We start from the raw sequence: 23150 nt of genomic DNA, 5'->3' as shown, positions 1-23150 counted from the left end.
ATTGGTTTGTATTTGATTCTGCTGAGGTAGCAAAGCAAAACAGCAAGTCAATTTGGGGTAGAAGATGGAAAAAGAGAAATGACCTCATTTATTAACCCCAGAAGAGACATGACTCCATTAACCAAACCTGTAACTGAACCTGTAGGTGAATCAATTTATTTCTTACACCCTTATCTTGGTTTTTTACTCCCACCATATGGATTTGCACACACTGTAAACTCCCATGATGTTCAGATTCCCTTGTAGCACTTCATGTGAAAATCAAGGATTTGAGATAGGACCCCAGTCTGTTCCCTTAAATCCTCTCAGATGATCCATGTTGGATACAAACTGCATGGCAGACAGTGATCCTTTAGTTCTGTTTGCCTATTCTGAGGCAGTTATTTTATCTCAAAGAATTTTAAGAAATTAAGTCATTTATCAAAGTATATTTGGAGTGATTACAACTACAGGAGAAACTCCTTAAGGGGCAGACTGCATAAGATGATGTTGTAGTCTAAATTCAAAGGCACAAAAAGAACAGAAATAAAAGGAATAACCTGCCAAATGAAAATGTCATTAATAAAAAAGGTTATTCACCAGATTGTCATTGTATTTCATCTTTAAAACATTTAATCTTTAGATCACATTTTCTACATTACAATATTAAGGCTCGGGATCTCTCTGACTTTTCCTCATACACATTTTAATTTGTTTGCTGTAGAGTTCTATATAAAATTAAAGCAGTTTATGGTTTCTGGTTTCAGCCTCAAAGGAATGGAGTTGCTCCAGCACTGGATTAACCCCATGGAAGACATTAGGGTCAACCAGTCTTTTTCTCTTCCATTTTTATCAAAACAACAAGTTTCTTTTGAGATTTAGGAATAAACTTCAGAGAGAGAAATATAACTTAGACCTGATCCTGATCCTGATCCAATTTTAATGGCAGAGTCTTGCTACCCTGTGCTTCCCAGTTTGGCAGCAAACACCTCCTCTCTGCACAGTGTGACCTACAGGTAACAAACCTGTCCCAAAGTGCTTTCTAAAGAATGCATTTGAAATGCCCCGAGACCTGAATTCTACTTGTAAAGGGCACTCTGGGGTTCAGCAAAACCAAAGTCTACTGATTGCAGAAAATACATCATCACATCTGTCATCCCAATTAATGGCCAGACACAGACACTCAAAATCTCCCTTTTCTCAGCACCATGATCCCTCCTGTGTGACTGTACAGGGTGCTTGCCTGTGCAATTGCTCTGAACTAAGTGTGCAGTGCTTCTGGGCAGCAGGACCAACTTTGTTTTGGTACAAAATGAGCCCAGGAATTCCTTGGATGTTGTTATAAAGCACGAGGAGGGTGGCTGTGCTGGGGTGGCTGCTGGGGCAGGCACAGGGCTGGGCACCTGAGGGAAGCTGCAGGCTCCCAGGAAGGAGCAGTGACAACTTCTGAGGATTTTTTCAGGGCAATATTTATTGCTGCAAAGAGGCTTAGCCACACTGGTGGTCTTTCCTAACTGGGATCATTTAGTGCTGCGGGTGAAAGAGACAGTTCTGTGAGGTGTTTATTGGTTTAAAACTTTAATATCAAGGAAATACCATTTTTCCTTCAGGAGGAATGGGGTCTCGTGTGGGAGGGACATTCCACCCGAGGAAAGAAGAAGTGGGGGCTGTGGCAGGGGCAGAGAGAAGTCACAGCCTGGGAAGGGAAAGAGCTGCAGAGGAACTGATTCAGGGCCAGGAAGGAGCATCCCTTCCCATCCCATCCCATCCCATCCCATCCCATCCCATCCCATCCCATCCCATCCCATTCCCTGCCAGGTGTCCTGGCTGAGTGGATGGAACATGCACATCACAGGGAAATGCAGTGCTCCGTTTCAAAATGCACTCCAAAACAAAATGAAACATATTGCTCCCATATTCTTTATTTTCTCTGTGTATAATACAAATATAATCCTCTGGTGGCACAGGTCTGCTTGACCACTTTAGGAGCTGATTTGAGTACCACAAAGACAGGGTGGGACACCAAAACTTATTGGTGACTAATTTTTAATATTTAGGCTGCTTTCACATGTACAAATTCAATGATCTCTATATTTATTGCACTGATGTGCCAAATATTCTGACTGCTTCCCTCAACAACCCCTCCAGAATCTAGGTATTTCTTAAATAACCCTACAGGTTTTGTCTGTCACTTAAGAGCAGGAAAGGAACCTTCTTTAGGAGATTAGTGTTTAATCCTTGCCCAGATTTACATCCATTGAAATAGTAAATATCTCACAGAAATTTGCTTACCTGTGCCTGAATAGAGACACAGATCTCTGCCATTGATCTGTCCTGGTTGTGTGACCCTAAGAAGTTCAGAAATACTCCTGCAAGCCCATCTATTTACAAGTAAGTCAAGTGTTCTGAATGCATTTTAGCTCTAATTTGTTTTTATTATCTTCATCACTCCTGACAGGTACTGTGTGCAGAGCAGAGAATGAATTCCCAGATCCATAGGTTGTGTGCAGTCTCCATGGCACCTCCAGCCCTACAAAGGACCTGTAAAGCACATTTTAGCCAGCACATGGAAGCTTCCATTGGCCTTACATTGAGCCAGAGCTCCCAAATGCAGCCATCTGAGTGGTGTTACCAGCCCCAACCCCATCCTGACTCCAGATGGTCACAGGGACTTGTTCATAACCAGTCAGATTGATTTAAAAAATCCTCTTGTAAATTTTCTTAAAGTTAATGCAAATAATCAATTTGGAAATCACAATATACGTAATACTTAACCAAGTAACAGATTATATAATTCCCAAGAATTAGCATCTCATGAATATCAGCATGCCTGATGAATATCATGATCAGCATGCCTAGCAGCAGTTATGCTCAGAAACGTGTGCTGTAGAAAATTTAGGTCTGAAATATCCTTGGCTGTCTCAGGCCCTCTTAAAACAATGCCACAACACCCTGGAATGTGTGATGATGTTGTAGAAGTTTCCCTTAATTGGATTATCTGAGAATGTCAGTGATTGTCACCAATATTGTCCTTGCTTCATGTCACTGAGAGCCACAAGGAGCAGAAAAGTAGAGAAACTCAGTGACCTCTCCTCTGCCAGCCTGGCTATATTATTGTGTTTCCACCTGGAAAATCTGTTACACATCAATTAGGTTTTTCAAAGTTTGGAGAACACTCCTCACCCCTGTCTTCCTTCCTCCTTAGGAAGGGGGACAGGGATTTGCTTGGAGTGAGGTTTTAGGCAGAGAAAAAAATATCTGGCTCTGTATTTTTCTGGTGAAATTACAGGGTTTGCAATCAATGAATGTTCAAAAGCTGGAAAGAAAAAGATGTTTTGACCTATTGAAACTTCTGATGGAATTATATACATTATTTGGAGATGTGTACAGAAATGGCACTTGACTATTTCATGTCTTTCTGAAAAAATAAGTGAGACACTGGACTCCTAAGTTTAGATTTATTTAGTTATCCTATTTATCCTACTGGACCTATTAAAAGAGGATGTCATAAGAATATTTCTTTCACTTCTCAGTTTCAACAGGAAAATGATTACATGCTCTAAACATCATGCCAAACACATTGACATTTAATGTCAAACTTTTTCCCAAAACTTTTAATTACATCCTTTTTTTAATCTGAAATATTATACCAAACTGTTTCAGCATGTTGCTCAAATGAGTAACAGAATTCAAGATATATCACCAGTAGGCTGAGTGTACTGCTTAAGAGCCTCTTGGAGAACTTTAATTCAAATAAAGCTATTCTGAATTTTGTATTACATAGAAATTCTCAGAAGGCATCTACTGGAGCTGCAGTAAAAGATAAATTCAGTGCTCTTCAAACTGAACCAGGGTACTTGAGTTGGTCAGTACAGAAAGGAAAAAAGATGGGAAAGTTGGAGGAGCACGAGACATTTCTGAAATAATTCTCTCAAATGTAGCTGTCCTGGAAAGTAAACACTTCTTTGTTGGAATACAGAGATGCTGGGATTCAGCCTGCTGCCTGCCATCTGTTTTCTCAAAACCCCAAAAATCTTAATAAAGATTTTCCATTATTAATTATAGCTTTGAATTTGCAAACAAAAATGTTCTGATTAGTGAACTTTCTCACAAAACTTCTGGGAAATCCCTATGTCCTTCCCTAGATATTTTTCCCAATGCCCTGCACTTTGCAGATTTAATATTAAGTGAACAAATAGCAGCCCAGAGTCACTCAAGGTAATTGAAATCCAGGATTTGGGGCCAGGTGTACGAAGATATTCAAACTAATTATTTAATAATTGGAAACAATAACCAGTGTAGTTAAATCTCTTGCTGACTTTCTAATGTTTATTAATTTAGGCACCTGTGTCTTCTGCACCACTTTCTTTCAAAATGCTTACGAGGATATGCATAGCATATAAATTTAAAATGGATGTGATTAACTCGATACCTACTCTAGGCTCTTAAGTGATTAGAAGATTATTTTAATTGTTATATAGATTTCCTTCTTGTGAGTCTTCTTATTGAATAGTTGTTTAAATTCCTAAGTAGATGTCAAGGTGAAGAATTTTCATTAAACACTCACTCCACCATTTTCCCTGACATTTTTTAATGGCCTGATAGAGGAAGAACCAGAGAAAATATTTCCTTAAAATTAGGCAAATGCAACACTCAGAAATAGTTAAGACAAATAAATGAAAAGCAACATCAACACCTGCCCTTATCAGCAGGAAAATCACTTCTCTTTCACTGGAGTGATTTTACTTCAGTCCATGGTTTGTGCAAACTGCATTGAAGGACCATTTGAAAGAAAGAAGGGTTATAATCATTAAGAAAAATCAGCAGCATAACGTATTCTAAATCAGTTTGTGTCTTCTTTCCAAGGGCTTTGTGTGCTAGAGCAGACGTTGCACCCTACCTTTGCTTCACTTAGCTATGTGTATTATTTTAATTACCTTCTATACCTTCAAGACATTATATTATTTTATTTTGCTAATGCACCTGCTTAAAGAAAGAAAACTGGAGACAGGGCACTCACTCAGGAAAGGGTAAACTGGCAGTAAGATTGGGTTTCTTTGTGTCTTTTTCTGTTTCATTTTTTCCCACTCCCTCCACTGTGACTAAATAATAACAATGGGAAGGAATAATTTTACAAGAGGGAGTTATCTGTTATTTTTATTTGGTCCCAATACTGCTAATTAACAGCAGATATGAAAGGTCCTGTAAAGGTTTTGAAAATACAACAAAATCTGGTAAAACCTTCTATTCTTCTTTTGCAAACAGCATTCTTGTAGCACTATCAAACGGGCTGCTTTAGCCTTAAAGTCAGAGAAAGGAAGTACGAATACAGCAGAATAACAACAGGATTTATCAGCATGAAGGAAATAAATGGACAGTATTAACTGTATCATTCCAGCAGTCTACCCAGCAGTCCTAATGCCTTAACAGAATGTGTGAAGGGAAATGAAATGGCAGCATGATTACACTGATTACAGTTGTTGCAAAGATAGGAGGCTACAGTCATGCTTCAGTGGGGCTGTAATTATACTTCAAGGAGATGCTGTGTGCAGCCTGCTCCACTCTTGGAGTATCCCTGCTGTTTGTCTCCTCTTATTTGGTTCTTAGGTCCTGTAGAAACTTGATCATAGGTGTAACTCTTTGTTTTGGCACTGGGAAAAAAACACTTTTCATGCTTATCAGTGTATTTGGATATAAACTCTCCCAGCTCTTCTATGCTGCTACAGAAGTGCTATCAAATAATAGGATTTGCTGTGATTTAATACTATTTCTAATTTCTTACAAAATGAACCTCTGTGCTCTCATGAAATGAGGTGGTAAAGAGTGAAGGGAGTATGGCTGCTCCATCAAACAGTTCTCTTCTCCTCCTCGCCCCTAGGTATTAGTCCTGAACAGAAGAAATCCAAACCTTTGTGATTTGTCTTTGATTAGTGCTGCCTCATGCTGCAAGCAGCACTTCAGGAAGAAAGATGGATTTGTTGCTGTTGTTTCTCACTTCCCATTGGCAACCTGTGGCAGCACCTAGCCTAGAGCTGGCCATTATATTTCATTTAAGAAAAGGTATTGAAAAGGAAAATACATTTTGATGTGTCTGCATTTTGTCTATAATTCAAAGGCACTGACATTTTACAGCAGCTTTTTTTCTTCTTCTCCCTTCAGATAATGATGTGACACCAAGGCAGAATGCAGAGGCAGGATGGGGTGGTGTCTGGGGGTGCTGTCAAGTCTTCGGCTTTCCTACAGATGCCTGGTCCCCTCCCTGGCTGGACTCTTTTGTGTGGTTTTTCACTTTGCCAGCCTGTGATTTGCAGGACTTGCTCTGTATCCCACAGCTGAGCCCAGCTCTGAGCACTCTGGGTGTGGACAGACCTCTGCTAAGCGTGGCTCTGCCGCAGGCTCAAAGTGCTCTGTAGAGCAAACAGCAAAGGCTGAATCATTCAAAAAATCTATTTATTTGTTCCCTACCAAGCAAAATAAAACCTTAAGCTCTGCTCTCCATGAGGCTGAAGTGCTACTAGGGAAAAGAACTAAGGTCTACTGTTGTCATAGAGAAAAGGATGTTGGGAATGCTGAAATAGAAAAGGGAAGAAGAATTGAAAAACCAAGGAAAATCCAGGATTTTGTTGTGGCTTTGAATCTTTGCAGAGACTCAGGAAGCAGCAACTCATCAGAAGTTGAGAAGCAATTAAGTTGTTTCAAGGGGGAGATGGAACAACCACAACACCGGAGTCTCTTTGGCCTCTTGGATCCATCCAGGTCTGGTAACTTCCGTGGGGCTGCAGCTCCCGCTCCTGGAGCCTTGGGCCCCTTTCTGTGCATGGCTGTGTGCTCATTTCCCACAGACCTGCACGTCAGACAGCATTCTGGATTGCCAGTGTCCTCAGGCAGCAGTCAAACCAGGCTGAGCCAAACCCAGCTCTTCACCTTTCTGAGAGGGGAGCTTAGCATGGCACAACTGGAAGTTGCTGCGTGCTTGTCAGACACGGTGATATATGGAGGTAATTGCTGCTGTGTGCGTTTAATTACAGTATTGTAATTAGCAGGTTGCAAGAGCAGATGCAGAGGGTCTTTTCACAGAGCAGACTCTGATAGGCCAGGAAAAACGTCTCAAGAAGAAAAGGGCAGAGCAATGTCACATTGTAATGCAGCTCTTTGTGCTTGGAGAAGAGGGTTAATTAGCTGATTGCTCCACTCTTCATCTTCATTTCTTAAGGTGGAGGAAACTTGGTAGGAAGGAGATTAATTTATCTTCATGAATTTTTAGAATTAGCAAATAGCACTAAACCTTTGTTCAGCTCAGCATCGTGGCTTGGGCTCGGTGCTGGGCAGGGACCAGAGCGAAAGAGAACAAAAACTGCAAAATCCTTATCCTCCCAGGGAAAAGGGGAGCAAGAGCTCCAATCTTTGAGTGGAGTTCACCATGGCAACTGGAGCTCCTCTGGGGGAGCAGGGCTGGCTCCGGGTTAATGCTGCTTGCAGGGACTGCAGCTCACCTGTGCTTCCCCAGCACCTGTTAAAGCGTGCATGCCATGCTGCGTCCCCCGGCAGCAAAGGCCACCGGGGACAGCGAGGTCTGGAGGGCACTCACACTCAGAGCTGTGTGACAGGGAAACCGGCTGGCTGCCTACTGACAGGCAAGGGGGGATTGTACACTGGATGGGATGTGTTTCAAATCCTTTAAGGGATTTGCAGTTGGGTATCTGTGGGAAAGGGAACACAGCGCTGCTTATGCTGCAAAACATATCAAACTTACCCTCTGTAGTTCAGGGATGCTTTTTCTTTCAATACAAAAGAGACACCAACCTAACTTTTTTTTCTTCTTCTTTCCTATTAAGAAACTTCACATTTTCACAGAATTCACAGAATAACCGAGTTGGAAGAGACCTTCAAGACCATCGAGTCCAACCCAGCGCCAACACCCCAACTAAACCCCGGCACCCAGTGCCACATCCAGGCTTTGTTAAATACACCCAGGGATGGTGACTCCACCACCTCCCCGGGCAGCCATTCCAGAACTTTATCACCCTTTCCATGAAAAACTTTACCTAATATCCAACCTCTACTTCCCTTGAGAGGGAAGCTTGCGACTGTGTCCTCTGGTTGTGTCAGTGCTGCTTGGAGAAAGAGCCCAACCCCAGCTGAGCACAGGCACCTTTCAGGGGCTGTGCAGAGTGATGAGGGCACCCCTGAGTCTCCTTTTCTCCAGGCATTTTGTTGTGGTTTTTAACTTATATTATCCCACTGAAGTATTAGGTCCTGGCATTCATATTTATTAAAGTTATCTACTAGAGGGATAGAAGGGCACAGTCTCTCTAAATGTGCTTGCAGGAGTCAGTACAAATTGCACATTTAATTATTGTGTACTTAAAATCTGATAATCATAGAAAATCAAATACACAGCCTGGTTGATTTAGAAAGTATTTTTAATAGGGCACTATTAAATTATAGAGTTAAACATTATTAGATATATTTATTCATGAGAGATAATTTGATATGTAACAAAATAAGCCAATACATGGTGTAACCTCTTGCAGTCTAATTTTCATGGATGAGCTCTTGCATATTTAATATCCTTTGAGGATATATTTTAACCTAGACTAATTACTGCTTTCCTCTTATTTCTGTTCAGTTTGACATCGACATTTGGCTAAAATAATGTAATATTGTTATTACGGAGCAAATTAAGTAAATCTGGCTTATTTAATTTAGAGCCATTGTTGATAGTGTAAATGGCCTGATGTAGGTTATGGCAACAAACATTGTAGGCAAACAAAACCAGCTAAATTCTCTACACTGAACCCATACTGACATTGCAAGATGAACACCATCAGGAATATTTTCTGATCTATAGAGTTGTTCTATAATATCTGTTTCTAATCTCATGGTGGCAAATTTATAAAGAGGAGTAAAGTAAGAGATTAATGGTGATATAAGTTATTCTTACTGTATTAAGACAATTTAGCTTAAAAGCCTATCAGGCTAGCTGGGGACCTGGTCAGAAACTTTCCATAGACAGAACACCTGAGCACAGAGATTTTGTACTTGAAAGTAGGTTAATTAATTAATTGGGAACCCATGTCATGACTTTGATATATACATTAATTTAACGTCTGAGAAAAATTTTAATTAGATGTTTTAATTTTGTTCTCAGTGACATCTTAATAAAATGCACTGATAGGTCAGGTTATGTGTTTGTACATTTTGGGATAATGCCAGCAGTGTCAGCTGGCTTTAGCAGATCAGCTTTGCTTTGCTTGGCTCATCAGCCAAACATCTTGCTGTGTTTTGCTTTCTTTGATCCATCAATTTTTAATGTGCTAAAGTTTTAATAAGTCTGTCTCGTATGAAAATATTTTTTAAAACTATACATTTTGTAACATAGTTAGAGACAGGTTACATTGACGTAACTTTTAATTGCATTTGATTTTTAAAATTGCAATAAATGCTATGTGCTGAAGATTTTATAGGTGAGTAGCACAGTACAATAGTTCATCTTTGTCCCGAGTCAGTATTGATTTGTAAAAACTGAAAGTCTCAGTATCTTTTGGGAGGCTAAGGTCCCTTTTAGCATGCTGCACCAACTAAAAGCACTAATGATTTTGACTGCACACAGATCCTTTATGTTTTTCAGCCTTTTAATTTTTTCACCTGTAAATCAACTAAACTTTAAAATAATAAATCCTTTCTTCACTGAAAAACAAAAAATCTTTTTAAAAACCTCATGTACTGGATGCACAAATATCTCCTCATTAACATAAGCAGCTGCATAAACCAATTTCATACGTTAAAGTGAAGAACCCTTCCCCAAAACCTAGAAGGTATTTGCTAAAACATCCCAGAACCTCTCTGCAGAGGAGGGGGCTGAGCCTTCAGTTCCTCTCAGCCAGGAACATGTGAACCCAGCTGGCTCAGAGCTGTGCACTGATACCAACACCTAAACATTTTTCCCCTCTATCAGCTATGGAGAAAGCAAAAATTGCTTCTAATCAAAAGCACGGCCCTCCCTTTGCAATTGTTTGCTCAAGTATTTTTCTGACTGGTCTGCTTGTTGGGCAAATGTGCAAGGAAATGGAAAACATAATCTTTCAACATGAGAGAATGCCAATGCACTGTGAAGAACTGTTTCTAGCTCACTTCTCCTCTCATGTGGATTTACGCTGCTGCTAATTGCCTAAAATTGGCTACCAGGTTGGCTTTCAATTTGTTTGATGATGCATGTCCTGGTGTCTGGGAACGCCCAGCAACATGCCAGGGACAGGATTTACTGAACCAAAGGCTTCTCTGTGACTAAATTAAATCACATATTAGGAGCACATCAAAGTTTTAGAAACTTTGCATGGCTCTGTTTTCATTCCCTGCAGCCTTGTCCGAAGTGCATCCACTACTGCTTCCCAAAACATCTCACTTGGGGTGTTGTATTTGTGGGGTTCCCAGACGAAGGAAGGAATGATGAATCCGACTCCATGTTCTCAGAAGGGCAATTTATTATTTTATGATACTATATTATAATAAAGAATACTATACTAAACTATACTAAAGAATACAGAAAGGATACTTACAGAATGCTAAAAAGATAATAATGAAACTTGTGACGCTCTCCAGAGTCCCAACACAGCTTGGCCCTGATTGGCCATTGAGTCAAAACAACTCATAGCAAAACCAATGAAACCTGTTTACCTGTGGGTAAACAATCTCCAAACACATTCCAAAGGAACCAAACACGGGAGCAGCAAATCAGATAATATTTGTTTTCTTTTTTGTCTGAGGCTTCTCAGCTTCCCAGGAGAAGAATCCTGGGCAAAGGGATTTTTCAGAAAACGTGAATGTGACACTGGTGAGGCTGGGTGGAGTTTGGAGCAGCCTGGGATGGTGGAAGGTGTCTCTATCCATGGCAGAGTGATCTTTCAGGTTTCCTCCAACCCAAACCATCCTGTGATTCCATGATTCTGCACACACTTCATTCAGTGGGAATTCTTTGGGACCATATAATCAGCCACTAAAGACAAAGACCCAAAGAATGTCGCACCTCATTTTGCTGACATCTTACACAAAGCATCATCAAACTATGGGGATGTTTGGTAACCTTTTCTTGTGGGTACTTGGCACCTGGGTTTATGAATTAGTGCACTTAGCAAGAAGTTTTTTCTCTTATCTACTAAAAATAACAACACAAACTCTAAGAGGTTGTCAACATATTACTTCTCAAGGGAGAATTTTGCTCTTCTCTCTCATTTATCTAGGCATGTGTAGAGGCTTTTGACCCATTTAGCATAGATAAATGACCCATGATGTGAAATTTCCCAACAGTTTAATAATGCATTTAACTCAAAGTGACACTTGCTTGCAGCTGCCTTAAAGCAGTTTCCAGGCTATATATGTCTCTTTGAAATGATGTATGACAAGTAGGAAAGCTTCCTTGATAGAACCCCAAATCCCATGGGCAAGTAACAAGAAAATCCTTTTTAGATTGCCAGCAGCAAATTTATACTTCGCAAGTCTTTATTTAATTTTATCTGTTTTTCAATATAATTTATGGTTATGACCATTAGTCTAAAGCTCACAGTAACTTCTACACAAATTATTTTTTTCTTCACTCTAATGCATTGTAAAGGCTTTTATTGATCCCAATTTTTTCCCAGTGTACCAGAAGTAAACCCCTTGTCTTACCATAGAAAATGTTTTTGCAATCCTTGCACTAACTTAGCTGTATCAAAATTATTTTACTCCTGAACCCTGGGTAGTGAAACAGAGAACTACAGCCTGTGTATGTTTAAAATCAGAAACTTTCCTAAGAAAGCTCCCTTATGTGTTTGAAAACACAAGTCTGAATGATAGCTCTTAATTTTTGCTTGCATAGATTTAAAGTAGTCAGTATTGAGTGTGTGGAAAGGTTTTTATTAAATCTGCTTCTGGTTTAGTGAGCAATTTCCCATGATACATGTCATATTAAAAGAAAGATTTAAGAAAGCAAGAAATTAGCATTAGACTTGAGGAGACAAACACTTCTAAGTAGACAATCAAATTTATTATTTAATCACATTTATTTCCAGTATTAAAATAGAAGTCAAGTAAGTGCAGCTAGATGCTGTTGGGTCCTGAATCATTTAGCACAGAAAAATTGGGTGGGTTACCAAAGTCTGCAAACTGAAAGCATGGATCCAAATAAGAAAAAAACACAAAATCAAAACCCAAACAAACCCAGAAAAATAAACTTGAAAGAGTTCTGTCCACAAGGAACAGTTAACGTGGGCAGAGGAAGAAGAGAAAAAAACCAAGCAGCTGATTAGAAGAGAAACACAGAGTTCAGAGGATGTTTGCACCCTGGACTCTGATCATTTTCCAGTTCTGTTTCTCCCTTTGGCCTCCAGCCTTCACCCCTCGTGTGTTTCTCATCCACAGTGACATTCCCCTCACTTTCCTTCCCTTGCAGGTCCCCATACCCAGCCAGGCCCAGCCAGTCTTGGAACTGTTTGTACAGCACGTGGAGAATTTGGCTCTGGCCCACAGTTTATAACACAGGAATGATATCAGGGGATGTGGAATTTTACTCCAGCCTGGAAAATGCCAGAGGAGCAATGCCCCAGAAAAGAGCTGCTGCACCAAGCTGTGCTGCCTCTCGCTGCTTTCCTGCTCAGAGCAGTTTAAACCCATCTCCTCTGCTCCATTTCAGTGCAAAGCCAAAGAAGCCACCTTAAACCACAGAGGGCCTTTGATCTGGGTCTAAACAGGGCTCATGTTGGAGCTCTGGGGAGCAGCTTGCTGAAGTTTATTCCAAGAGGGTGGTGCACTCAGAGGGGTGTGAGCATGGCTATTCCCCTCACCGTACCAGCAGAATAACTGGGTACAAATTGCCAGAGCTGAATTTACACATCTAACCAAAGTTAAATGTCTGTGTCCCTCGGTCTGGGGGAAGGGAGTGGCATTCCAGGGAGGAATTCACTCACCTCAGTGCTGGCCATCTGTGTCTACATGAGGTGAACTGGAAGGGTCTTCTCTTTGGTGGGTGACAGCAAGACTGCTTCTGTTAGACGTGTGTCAGCCAAAGTGACCTTTCCACCACCTAGAGAAACAGGGAATTCCTCCTTAAAACAAAGGACCTCAAAAGTGGAAAGAAACGCTACCCCATTGCTGATGTGGGTTTTTTGTTCATAGATTCAGAGAATGTCCTGAGCTGGAAGGGCCCCACAGGGATCATTGACCCAGCCCCTGTCCCTGCCCAGACCCGCCAGCAATCCCCCTGTGCATCCCTGGCAGCGCTGTCCAAACTCCTGGAGCTCTGGCAGCCTCGGGGCTGTGCCCGTTCCCTGGGAGCCTGGGCAGTGCCAGCACCTCTGGGGAGCACCCTCTGGGGGAAGAACCTTTCCCTGATCCCCAGCCTTTAATTACCCCATTCAGAGAATAGGGAAATGGAAATATTCCCTATTCAGAGAACAAGATAGCCCTTAGGAGCCTTATAGCCAAAATTCCTTTCACTTGTCAACACAAACCACAGGTTGACTGGGAGAGGCTTGCAGAGACTTGCAGCCTAGCCAAGGTCCCTGGCACCACCAGCAGTTCTCAGATCCCTGAGCTTGACTGGCCTGTGGAAGTTGACTGCATCGAGCCTCACCTTTGATACAGAGTGATTCTTCCTAGCTGGGGATGAGAGCAGCTTTTACAGAGTAAGCTTGGATAAGCTGCTGAAAGGGTGAAGCTGCTGACTACCCTGCACAAAGATAAGCACAAGGAACAGCAGAAGTGAGGCAGGGAACCTGTATCAAAGTTAATGAAGAAAGCACGGGGTCTAAGGAAAGGAGGAAATTCTTGCAGGAGTTTGGGCTCGTGTGAACTTGGCGAGATCAATTTGCTGCTGAACCATTTGAACTGAGTGCCAGAGTTCATTTTGAGAGAGAGCCACAAACCAGAGCTGGCGCAGCGAGCGCCTCAGATGGCGCTGACCCGAGGGGCCGCGGGCCTGCTCCCGCTGAGCTGAGCGCGGCTCCGCTCTCAACCTCCACACACACAGACCAGCTCCTCGCTGCTGCTGGGCCATCAAAGGCCTGTCCTCACACACAGACCAGCTCCACGCTGCTGCTGGGCCATCAAAGGCCTGTCCTCACACACAGACCAGCTCCACGCTGCTGCTGGGCCATCAAAGGCCTGTCCTCACACACAGATCAGCTCCACGCTGCTGCTGGGCTGTCACTGTCATATTTTCTGGAAAAATCCCTTTGCCTGGGATTCTTCTCCTGGGAAGCTGAGAAGCCTCAGAGAAAAATGAAAACAATAATAATCTGATTTGCTTCTCCTGTGTTTTGCTCCTTTGGAATGTGTTTGGAGATTGTTTATCCAGCTGCTGGTTGCTTCATTGGTTCCATGTCAATTTTTTTCACTCATTGGCCAATCAGAGTCAAGCTGTATCAGACTCTGGAGAAAGAATCACAAGTTTCATTATTATCTTTCTAGCCTTCTGTAATTATCCTTTCTGTATTCTTTAGTATAGTTTAGTATAGTATTCTTTAATATAATATAGTATCATAAAATAATAAATTACCCTTCTGAGAATATGGAGTCAGAGTCATCATTCCTTCCTTCATCTGGGAACCCCACAAATGCAATACCGAGCCATCAAAGGACACCTCCTCACACACAAACCAGCTCCATGCTGCTGCTGGCCCATCAAAGGACACGTGCCAACTCCTCTGCTTCCCCAAATGTAGAGAAAGAACTGATGTTTATGCTTGAGCTTCCTCTGTGTAACTAGAGATTTATAAATATGAATTGATTTGAAGGACATTTTTACAACATTTCTCACCAATAATATCTGGTTTTAAATATTTGTGCCCACACGCTTCCCCCCAAATAAATAAAATCGACCCTCCCAAAGAATATTTTTGCAAGCTGCTTCTCTAAAGTGCAAGTTTATTTGATTTAAGCTTCTTTGCCTATCATTCTTAATGAATAATTATTCAGTGTTTCAAACTGAAACAGATAGCTTCATTTAGTATGATTAATGCTGATGTGCCACATCATTTGCATAATTACAAAATATAATAAAATAAATTCCAAATGTGAATCTTTGTAACTTGTGTTACCAAAGGCCTGAAAAAAGATGTTATGTTTTAAAGTTATCTTGAGTCACAGTTATAAAGTTCTGTGACTAAAATTGAAAGGTAAATTTTTTTTTTCACCACGCATTACAAGATGTTGCCAAAATAAAAGTTGTATTCTGAGACAGAGAGAAGTAATCTACTGAAAGCATGTGGCTGCTGAAACAGATATTCTTTTCCTACTTTTAAAGATTTGGAGCTGCTTTTAGTGAAAATTGACTGAGATTCTTCATGGAAACAGCATTTAGCCTTTTAAGATATATGAAGTATTTTTTTTTTTTTTTGCTTTAAAGCTTTAACATACTTAATTTCTTTTGCAGATTTTTGGGCAGTTTTCACTGCTTTTAGGAGAAGTCTCACTGTCTGTTCTTCAAGGCAGTTACTTCCATGGACTAAGGAAGGCACAGTAAACAAATGCAGCCCTTGCTGGGGGGTACATTTAATAGCCTTTTTCTGAATGTATTGTTCTGATTTTGGATAACGGGATGTTCCATCAGAGTGATTGGTACTGGGAATAACTTCCTGCATCTTGCCTTATAGGAGCTGCATTGAAAACAGGTGATATTGCTCATACCTCCAAATAAATCAGAGATAACAGCTTTTATTAGGACTGTCAGGAGAAAAAAGGCTGAGGAAATACTGTCTGAACAATCAAAGCATTGAGGAAATTTCGTGTTCCTGAGGCTGCTTGTTGGGTTTTTGCTTAGACAGGTCCTGAAATCAATACAGTCATTTAGGCAGTAATTAGCCAATAATTTTTATAAGGAAGTGGTAAAAAGGACCTCAAATGTGAGGGGGTTCATCAGTGAACAAGTGAACTAATGGCCATAGCAAGAGAGGGCAAAAGCAAGCCCAGTTCTGGGAATATGTGCAGGTAGGTAATAAATGTAAGCAGAATGCAGCTGATTTATTCCTGCCTTGAAAAATGACCCAGTGTTCTTTCACCCCAGCTCTGGTGCTAGTCAGATCATAGGGAATCTTTCATATCTCTTTCTGTAGATGAAGTGACATCTCCAGACTGTCAATTTGCCCTTTCCAGTACCATTTAAAGACATAAAATTATTTCTGCTTGCCAACATCCAGACCTCCATAGAGCCCCTCAGATTCCTGCAATAAGGAATATTTGATTTTTCCAAGCGATTCTGTCTGAATTAATTAGCTGAAATATTTCCTTGGTTAACATATTGAAGCATTCACAGAGGCAGTTCTGTTTGTACATATGTGACCTTGCACAGGGAGAGGGACTCTGTGCAACACTGTGGCAGGGCTCATACACAGTCCTGATCATTGCACCTAAAGTGTCAGGGAAAATTCCAGCCTCCTTTAAACTGAAGCACATGGCAAACAAAGCAGGCTCATACACAGGCTGGTGGAAAAGGTTCCATATGCTATTTGGAAAAGAAGATATACAAGGATGTACAAGACAGAGCTGACTGAATTGCAGTGGGAGGGGAGAAAGTTGAAATGTGTTTAAGCCTGCCTCATGGTTTGAATACTTTCTCTCCTTGAAAGTGAAACAGCTCCGTGGATGCCCACAAGTGCTCAGGAGAGTGAATTTATCTCCTAGCAGAGCAAGTGCTGACTTACACCCATCTTTCATGAGGAGAAATCATTAAGCAGGGACTGGGTATGGATCCTGATTCTCCAGCAATCCTTCCTCCTTTGAAGGAGGTGAAACCAGCCCCCAGTATTCCAAAGTTGTGTTTGAACCCTCTGAGCAGCACTTCTGAGGCTGGCTGAGTGTGCCAAAGAGATTTGTTAGGGTGGAACTTACACAGATTTTTGGTGGTCAGACAGATAAAAGCCCATGGAGATGGGGTTTTCTCAGTGCTTCATTGGCTCATAACAGGTTAATGAGGAAGACTAATTAACGCTGTCTTGATACAGGCATCAATCCTGCTGAGAGTTTAGCTCAGCTGCCTGCTGAAAAGGAGGACAAAGGAAAAATCCTTGTGGCAGCTGGGGACTGGAAACAGCTGGATGGCTCCCCAAGCTCCTGTCAGATGGCTGAGCTCTGGGGAGACAGGCTAAATGACCATAAAATAGGAATTGGGCCTTGGGACTAGTCCTTTCAAAATACTTGCTGGATTACTGTATTTTTAATTTGTTCATTCGTTCATTTTATTCTTAATTTTTCATTCTGTTTGCTCAGGAAAAGCGGGACTAAAGAGTGTGGGAAGGAAGGCCAGGTTATCCTTGTGCTGGACAGTGAATGCTGTGGTAGCTGGTCACTGGAGGCTCTCAGAGAGGAGATTCCAGTGGGCTCCAGTGGGATGGAAACACAAAAGCAGATTGCTCCTTTCATGTCAGTCTTCCCACAAACATAAAATAGAACAATATTCAGTGTACTGTTGGTTTTCAAATTGCAATGCCTTAAAAAAAAACCCAAAAAACAAACAAAAAAAAACCCACCCCAAAATAAAAGGTACTATTTAAAAAACCAACAGACTTTCCAGAATGGGAATAAGAGAAAAAGATGTTCCTTGGGTGGCTTAAAAGCTGACTGAGCTGAACTTTGAAATGTCAGTTTTCAGCTCTTTAATATATCTATAACTGTTCCAGATGGGGGATGTAAGAGATCTTGAGCTGATTTTAAAAGGAACAGTAACAAAAAGCCATGAAATAAGAGTATCTTTATATACATATTTTTCATCAAAGTGTGCTGACATAAAGCTTTCAGACTGTTCATCAGTGATTATGAGATTAAAAACCATAATTTTAGCACAGAATAGACACAGGTTTAGTGCACACAAGCTGAAAAATAGTAGCTCCTCATCTTTGTAGACCTCGTCTTTGGTGGAAAAATGAGTGTGATTGTGATGAATGCGTGTGGGTTTCTAAACCAAAATAACTGGTACAGAATGGTAATGCCAGGATGAAGTTAAGTGATAGCTCTGTGCCTTTTTTCCCTCTACTGAATGCTGTTAATAACTTGAACAGAGTGCTGACAAAAGGCGAGATGGGGAGACATTCTGATGAGAAAAAACATGAATTGAAAACAAGGAAAACAATTTGGAGACCATAAGGGTTTATTGTCAGCTTTGACCAGTCCTCCAGATCCCCTACAGACACTGGTGGGCACTGAGAGCTCCAGCAGAGCCCTTTCTGTGTCCCCAGGGCTTCGAGAGGGGACTCAGCAGCTCTGTCACCTGTGGGTGACTCTGCACTTCCCCCTGGACCGGCAGCAGCTCCTGCCCTGCTCAGGGGCTGCCTCCCCATGGAAACGATGTGGGATTGTCCTGCTTCGAGGCATCATCTCACCTGCCTTTTGGTACTTGCTGTTTTGGGGGACTCCTGCAAGATCCTACTGAGTGTCTTGCAAGAAAAGTGAGTGTTTCTGTTGAAGCTGAGAGCCTATCTGGGTGAAATCCTCTTTTGTAGTGTACTCTTAGAATTGTCTGCTTGCTAAATATTGCATTTTCTGAAACAAAACCCCAACAACCAGATGATATCAAAAGGTCAGTTCTTTTCCTCTTGTGCTTATAAAACTTAGTCACATGAATGCCAGTGACCTGACAATTAAACAAAATTATCTTAAAGAGAACTGTACAGTATAAACAAGTAGAAGTAAAGAAACTCATTATTGAGAAAATATCCTACAACTTCCAAGTTCCAAGTGGTCTGCAGACCCCACTGCCCTCTTTACTCATATCCCCAAACTGGGAAGGCAAGCACAGGCAGCTGCTCCAGTGACATCTAAAATATAAATGCCACAATATAATCTTTTAGAAGCAGGATGTCAAACATCATTAAGGCAGTTTAAAACCCCACAGTTTTTGTCAGTGTTTTTATTTAGCACAGGTATTTTGAGCTTGAACAGGCCCAAAAGATATGGAGAGCTCCTAATTGGGCATTTGCCTACACAAATGATTAACTAAACTAAATGGGGATTAAGCCTTTGAGATTGAATTACGAGGCTGAAGATCAAACCTCCACAGGCAAGTTAAAATCCACCAATTATTTAAAGAGTTTAATTAAGAGCATATCTTTCTGTAGGCTGATTTAAAAGGACATAACATAACATTTGTAGCCAATAAAATCTAAGGAATAAAAGACTACTTTTTTTTTCTTTTTTTCATTTATTTCCACCATAAAATATAAGCTGTAAACTCTGAGGAACATCTGAAGATATTTCACAAGTAGCACCATCTGTCTTGGCAGACTCTGCAGCGTGTGGGTGGCTTAGTTACTTGCTTATGGATCCATGGCATCCTTTGCTTACTCTGCCGGATGGGGTTGCCCCTTCCTTGTTTGGCATTACTTCAGTAGCTCTGCTCTGCTTTCAGAAAGCAATTCTCTTCCTTTATGTGGCTGCTCTGTGCACCTGGATAAAGTAGCTGGCAATTTGCTTAACGAATGCTTACCCATAAAAGCAAGTCTCTCGGGCCTCATAAAGCGAATACTTCCTGCATGTGGATATTTGTATTTGTAAATCTCTGCAAGTTTGGAAAGTTTATTCACTTATGTTGTTCTTTAAAGTACATCAAGATTATAACTGGCACCAGTATGTTGTACCAGCAAGGTGTTTCTTCTCAGTCCATCATATGGAGAAACTTCTGCCTGACCATTGATGCCTTATGAAGGCTTGTCTTAGAACAGAGGGTTGATAGAGCTACAGAATAAAGCAGATTTTTACTAAAAAGCCTCAATGGATCGACCCTGGGCAGCACAAGAGCCCAGCCAGGGCTGCACCCAAGATGAACCAAAATGGTCCCAAAATGCACGAGCGCTCACGGGGTCTCACACTGTGATCAGTTCTGCTCCATTTGCATATTGGAGTTCATTGTCCAATTCCAGCTTTAGCCCATGCAGTCCCATCCTTCTTGTTCTTCTCTCTTCAGCCCATGTTGTTTATGCTCTTGGGCCTGAGATTTGGATCATTTGTCCTTGGTCCCCAGCTAGAGCAGGAATTGTTTTGTCTCCCTTCTCTGTGCACAGAGCTCACCATCCCTAATATGAAGCCCAGACCCACACAGTTTTGTGCTTTGGCAGCACAGAATCTGAAAAATAGAAAAGCTAAAACCTGAGGCATCACCATCTCCATGTGTTTGATACTAAGCTCTAATCCAGAACAGGTTTTTCATTATTAACTTAAGTTACCAAATATTTAATCAGTCCAAAGCCTTGAGACAGGCTCAGCTCTGCTGACTGCAGTGATGCTCATCTGTAGCAGAAGGCTTTGGGGCTGAGGCATCATTCAGTGAGGAAAATAATTCAAGCAAAGAAGAAATGGGTGTCTTAGCAAGAAACAACTGCTGTAAGAGATGTATTCTTGTACAGTTCACTTATTAGTCAAACTACCCAATTCTCGGTGTGGTTTCATGTTCCTGAATGTTGTTTCTGTATAGATATGAGTCACTTGGCAGCAAAGTTTTGAGCTATTTCTGTTGGCTTTAGGAAAGAGCCGAAACCTGACAGCATCATCTGTATACTGATCTGCATATTGGGGAAAATATAAAGGATACAATGGCACCATTTTACAGATAAACAACAAATGAGTATTTCCAGGCTGGCTGCCTTTTTCTACTGAGAATCAGAAAATAATAAACCAGGGAGAACAGGGATACAGTGCTTCATAAAAAGCACTTTATTTCAGCTGACTTCCACGGGATGTGGGAGCACACATTTTACTTTTGAGCCCAGACAACCTAGCAGCTGTTCTACTGCAGGGATTAGAATTCAAGAAAAGCATAACTGTACTGTTTCTTGGAAGGATGACCAGTAGCAAATAACAATAACTAAACCGATGGGGGTGTAGCCTTCAATATAATAAATATGTGCCAGTACAACCTAGGAATAATCTCAAATTCTTATATTATCCAATAATAGAAAACTGCTGCATTTATTAGGAAATTCCTATTTATTACTTGCTCTTAATATGAGGTAATTTTCCTGACTTTTTCAGAAGGAAAGGCAGCTTTTTGATATCTTGGTGACATTTTTCATGTGACTGAATGAGGTTGTACACCTGTAGAAGTCTTGGGTGATTTGTGGTAAGACAAGTTACGTTATTTAATTTTTGTGTCTTAGTTTTTAGGGCATTTGCTTTCCTCTGTGCACAGATTATGTGCATTATATCTCTTACCTTACTTCTGTTGGCTGCAGTTTATTTGTGTGTGTTAGTTCCAATTTCAGCACAAAACACTCCTGAAGTTTCAGCACTTTTCTGTTGAGCAAAAGAAGGAAAAGAGCTATTTTTTTCTGTATTTAGGTGTATTTATTCTGTATTCAATGTATTTAGATAGCTAGAAATAGTGTTAGAAGTTGCTCTTTACCATAGCTTTAATTGTTGTCTTTCTCTACATTAAACTAATGTAGCAAACCAAAGCAAACCAAATAGATTTTATTCCTTGCCAATAACTGGTGCTTAGGATTTTTGTACTTTTTTTTTTTAATTGGAAAAATTTTGAGTCTTGCAATGACAACTGCTTGCTTTTGCTCCTGAAGAGAGTTTGTACTTTTCTCAGGAGTATTATTCAGTCAGTCCTAGTAAATATTAATCAAACATGATCTTGGTGGTGATAGGTTGTAATGTCTCTCTGTCAAACACCAACAGATCCAAGTTCACAGCTGCACCCTAAGGGAAGGCAGAGTGAATAAAATCCCCCTCAACCTTCTGGATTACCCACATTGATACACAGGTGATAATCTCGGGGGATAAATTAAGATTTTCTCCCAGTCACCCAAGAACAGCACTCCCACATTATTGTCTCAGCTCACAGAGCTTTGTAGCTCTATGGAGAGCAATATGAACAGCAATTCTCATGGCAATGACATGCCCTCTCCTCTCTACTGGAGATATTATTTCTTTATCCAGCCAAGCAGAGTTTCTCCTCCACTGGCTAATGCCTGCCCGAGCTCAGCTCCAGCAGCAGCACAAGATCCTGACTCTGCTTTCCAGATATTCCTCCTGCGAAGGAATTGGCAGAGAATGGGCACAGAATTGGCTCCACACCACCGCTTACTAATGATCAGAAGAGCTGGCCAGGCATGAAGAGGGATGTCAGCTGCAATCATTTATTCCCTTCCCCGGAGCAGCAGAGCATCGGGAGGAGCTGCTTGGGACACGGAGGTGTCCCCGGGCTCCGGGAGGAGCAGCAGCTCCCTGAGCATCCCCGGCCCGGGGCTGTGCCTGCAGGCTCGGTCCAGCATTGTCTGAACCCAGACGCTTTGATTTGCTGCTTTATATGCAGCATTGCCATCCTTTCATTGCACACACCGTGTTCATCAGGCATTCGAATCTGGATAATGAGAGGAATGCATAATCCAATTGCAGCTGTTCGTTTTATTTCCTCTCGTGGCCGACACATTGCTCCGGTTATTCCCCAAGATTATCTGATTAGCAGCACAATTCTGCTTTTTCAGGGGAGGAGCCTAGCAGTTGAAGGAATACCACTTTATTTTTTATTATTTTATTTTTTTACATGCTGCCTTTAACAAAAATGTAAATATTTGCCACTTCAAACGGGAGGAAACTGGTATGGCTCTTGCCTCACTACTATTTCATTTGGAATTCAAATGATAAAAAAAGAGGTATTCTGCTAAACCAAGCTACAGCTACTTTAAGGATTGATTCAAATTTACCAGAAATTTACCCTGACACCAGCATCTGCTGGGTCTTTTAAATTTAAAAGACTCCTGGAAAGTTAAGACACCAGATTCTTTTCAACTCCAATTTCTGCTGCCAGTGTAATTAAATAAGGTGAATTATTCCACCTTGATATTGCCAGTCTTACACCCCTCACTGAGGGTATTTATAAAGTATAGGGCCCTTTGTTGTAAAGCATCAAAAGCTGGCCAAGTGTTGCATTCCCACCATGGCAGGTATTTATTGGCTACTGTAAATGGCTTGTAAAACTTATGGAATGAATTTGGAGTGATTTAGGGGATGCTCACATTCCTCCTGCTTAAGAATTTGAGAAAACAAGAGGTGCTGTCTCAATTCTTTCAAGCACAGCACATATTAAGAGGCACTTATGATGAAAATATACATCATTAACCACACAGATCATGTCAAGCTCAGTCAAACAAAATAGTTCATGCAGCTGTAAAAGACTTAGCTTGAATTAAAAAAATAAATCA

This window comes from Onychostruthus taczanowskii, unplaced genomic scaffold (assembly GCF_017590055.1).
Source record: "Onychostruthus taczanowskii isolate IOZ18803 unplaced genomic scaffold, ASM1759005v1 scaffold130, whole genome shotgun sequence".
Taxonomy (NCBI): domain Eukaryota; kingdom Metazoa; phylum Chordata; class Aves; order Passeriformes; family Passeridae; genus Onychostruthus; species Onychostruthus taczanowskii.
The sequence above is the reverse complement of the archived record's forward strand: the minus strand, read 5'-3'. Positions refer to the sequence as shown.